The sequence below is a fragment of the Abramis brama genome (genome assembly GCF_963993115.1).
Source record: "Abramis brama genome assembly, chromosome: 1".
Classification (NCBI taxonomy): domain Eukaryota; kingdom Metazoa; phylum Chordata; class Actinopteri; order Cypriniformes; family Leuciscidae; genus Abramis; species Abramis brama.
The window spans coordinates 26,222,991-26,227,578 of NC_139963.1; positions in this window are offsets into that span (position 1 = coordinate 26,222,991).

Consider the following 4,588-nt stretch of genomic DNA (forward strand, 5'->3'; position numbering starts at 1 on the left):
TGTTATGGTGTATGGAGTGTAGATTTAACATAAGGCAGCATAACAAAGTGTGAAATAAAATGTACAGGTATGAATACTTTCGCAAGCCACTATGTGTGTGTGTGTATATATATATATATATATATATGTATGTATATATGTATGTATATATATATGTGTGTATATATATATATATATATATATATATATATATACACACACACATATATATATATACACACACATATATATATATACACACATATATATATATATATATATATACACACACATATATATATATATATATATATATATATATATATATATATATATATATATATATACAGACCCTTTCCAAAAAATTATAATATCATGGAAAAGTTTATTTATTTCCATAATTCCATTCAAAAAGTTAAACTTCCATAGATTATAGATTCAGGGCCCACAACTTAAACGATTTCAAGTATTTAGTTGTTTATTTGTACATAATTTGGGCTTCCAGCTCATAAAACCCACGAAAACAGGATTTCAAAAAAATTGTAATATTACATGAAATCACACAGTAATTACACAGTGATACCATGGTCATTGAACCAGGTTTTGGTTCTTTTGGCAGTGTGGGCAGGTGCAAATCCTGCTGGAAAATGAAGGAAGCATGAAGTGCTCTGAAAATGTCCTGGTAGACGGCTGCGTTGACTCTGGATTTAATAAAGCACAGTGGACCAAAGTCCTCTTTTCTGATGAGAGTAAATTTTGCATCTCATTTGGAAACTAAGGTCCCAGAGTCTGGAGGAAGAATGGAGAGGCACACAATCCAAGATGCTTGAAGTCCAGTGTGAAGTTTCCACAGTCTGTGTTGGTTTGGGGAGCCATGTCATTGGCTGGTGTTGGTCCACTGTGCTGTCCACTCAACGCAGCCGTCTACCAGGACATTTTCAGAGCACTTCATGCTTCCTTCAGCAGACAAGCTTTATGGAGATGCTGACTTCATTTTCCAGCATGTATATATATACAGTTGGGAGAACAAGTATTTGATACACTGCAGATTTTGCAGGTTTTCCTACTTACAAAGCATGTACAAGTCTGTAATTGTTATCATAGTTACACTTCAACTGTGATAGACGGAATCTAAAACAAAAATCCAGAAAATCACATTGCATGATTTTTAAATAATTAATTTGCATTTTATTGCATGACATAAGTATTTGATCACCTACCAACCAGTAAGAATTCCGGCTCTCACAGACCTGTTAGTTTTTCTTTAAGAAGCCCTCCTGTTCTCCACTCATTACCTGTATTAACTGCACCTGTTTGAACTCGTTACCTGTATAAAAGACACCTGTCCACACACTCAATCAAACAGACTCCAACCTCTCCACAATGGCCAAGACCAGAGAGCTGTGTAAGGACATCAGGGATAAAATTGTAGACCTGCACAAGGCTGGGATGGGCTACAGGACAATAGGCAAGCAGCTTGGTGAGAAGGCAACAACTGTTGGCGCAATTATTAGAAAATGGAAGAAGTTCAAGATGACGGTCAATCTCCCTCGGTCTGGGGCACCATGCAAGATCTCACCTCGTGGGGCATCAATGATCACGAGGAAGGTGAGGGATCAGCCCAGAACTACACGGCAGGACCTGGTCAATGACCTGAAGAGAGCTAGGACCACAGTCTCAAAGAAAACCATTAGTAACACACTACGCCGTCATGGATTAAAATCCTGCAGCGCACGCAAGGTCCCCCTGCTCAAGCCAGCGCATGTCCAGGCCCGTCTGAAGTTTGCCAATGACCATCTGGATGATCTTTCAAATAGAGCTTTTTGGTCTAAACTCCACTCGCCGTGTTTGGAGGAAGAAGAAGGATGAGTACAACCCCAAGAACACCATCCCAACCGTGAAGCATGGAGGTGGAAACATCATTCTTTGGGGATGCTTTTCTGCAAAGGGGACAGGACGACTGCACCGTATTGAGGGGAGGATGGATGAGGCCATGTATCGCGAGATCTTGGCCAACAACCTCCTTCCCTCAGTAACAAAGCATGTAGAAGTCTGTAATTTTTATCATAGTTACACTTCAACTGTGAGAGACAGAATCTAAAAATCCAGAAAATCACATTGTATGATTTTTAAGTAATTAATTAGCATTTTATTGCATGACATAAGTATTTGATGACCTACCAACTAGTAAGAATTCCGGCTCTCACAGACCTGTTAGTTTTTCTTTAAGAAGCCCTCCTGTTCTCCACTCATTACCTGTATTAACTGCACCTGTTTGAACTCGTTACCTGTATAAAAGACACCTGTCCACACACTCAATCAAACCGACTCCAACCTCTCCACAATGGCCAAGACCAGAGAGCAGTGTAAGGACATCAGGGATAAAATTGTAGACCTGCACAAGGCTGGGATGGGCTACAGGACAATAGGCAAGCAGCTTGGTGAGAAGGCAACAACTGTTGGCGCAATTATTAGAAAACGGAAGAAGTTCAAGATGACGGTCAATCTCCCTCGGTCTGGGGCACCATGCAAGATCTCACCTCGTGGGGCATCAATGATCATGAGGAAGGTGAGGGATCAGCCTAGAACTACACGGCAGGACCTGGTCAATGACCTGAAGAGAGCTGGGACCACAGTCTCAAAGAAGACCATTAGTAACACACTACGCCGTCATGGATTAAAATCCTGCAGCGCACGCAAGGTCCCCCTGCTCAAGCCAGCGCATGTCCAGGCCCGTCTGAAGTTTGCCAATGACCATCTGGATGATCCAGAGGAGGAATGGGAGAAGGTCATGTGGTCTGATGAGACAAAAATAGAGATTTTTGGTCTAAACTCCACTCGCCGTTTTTGGGGGAAGAAGGATGAGTACAACTCCAAGAACACCATCCCAACTGTGCAGCATGGAGGTGGAAACATCATTCTTTGGGGATGCTTTTCTGCAAAGGGGACAGGACGACTGCACCGTATTGAGGGGAGGATGGATGAGGCCATGTATCGCGAGATCTTGGCCAACAACCTCCTTCCCTCAGTAAGAGCATTGAAGATGGGTCGTGGCTGGGTCTTCCAGCATGACAACGACCTGAAACACACAGCCAGGGCAACTAAGGAGTGGCTCCGTAAGAAGCATCTCAAGGTCCTGGCGTGGCCTAGCCAGTCTCCAGACCTGAACCCAATAGAAAATCTTTGGAGGGAGCTGAAAGTCCGTATTGCCCAGCGACAGCCCCGAAACCTGAAGGATCTGGAGAAGGTCTGTATGGAGGAGTGGGCCAAAATCCCTGCTGCAGTGTGTGCAAACCTGGTCAAGAACTACAGGAAACATATGATCTCTGTAATTGCAAACAAAAGTTTCTGTACCAAATATTAAGTTCTGCTTTTCTGATGTATCAAATACTTATGTCATGCAATAAAATGCAAATTAATTACTTAAAAATCATACAATGTGATTTTCTGGATTTTTGTTTTAGATTCCGTCACTCACAGTTGAAGAGTACCTATGATAAAAAATTAGAGACTTCTACATGCTTTGTAGGTGGGAAAACCTGCAAAATCGGCAGTGTATCAAATACTTGTTCTCCCCACTGTGTATATATATATAAATATATACATATACATGTGTATATGTACATATATGTATGTATATATTATACTGTATGTGTATATATGTATATATATAGCTAACTTTTCACATAGTTCTAATGCTTTTCTTGCAACTTGGTACTGACCTCATATGCCACGCTGTTAAACTTGTGATCTGCATACCACACTGACTTATCAAAGTCTTGCTTCTGCAAACACTGGTGACATCCAGTGATCAATGGCAATGTTTCTATTTAAAGCCTGTTCTGTCTGTTTTGTAAATTCATCTTGAGTCATATCTCTTGGCTGGAGCCCTTCAAACCCATTAACTGATGCTGCCGTGGACAGAGGAGCCAAACAGTGCATTAGCAACAGCCAGTACTGCAATGCCCTTTGTAAAGGCCAATTCATTCACCTGAGAAGCTGCATCACTTTGATTTTATCTGAGTTTGAGCATTAGATATGGAGCTGAATTTAATTTTAAAAGAAAGATTGCGCTGCCTGGGGAGCCTGCCTTTAAAAGCCTCTGAATTTGTGTAGGCTATAATGATTAATGATTCGATCTTTGGTTGGCAAATGTGAATATTATTTTATGACAATAATGGTTGTTGCACTTTTCAATACTTTGGTTTGCTTTATCTGTTGTAATATTTTAAGTGCCATTCTTCTTGCTAATCCATAGTTAGGCTAAGTAATTATAAATTAAATAATATAATTAATATGACCTGAATATGTGGCCAGACTCTGCGTGGACTATGACGCAATTACTAGCTATGCTTGTTTAGTTGTCTGGCAAAATAGAAATGATTGTGACAACTAATTTTAGAAATCCTCACTTTCAAAACTCAAGTCCACATTGCACATTCGGGTCATTTTCTCTCCTTACTGGCCTGATGGTGCAGTCTGATTGGCCGAGCGGCTCGGAATTAGCCAATCAAACCCTGGTCCGATGAATAGTTCACTGTCCAAGTGGGCGTGGCCTCCAATCACGGCGGATAGTGAGAGCCAATCAGAGACGGAAGAAATCAGCCAA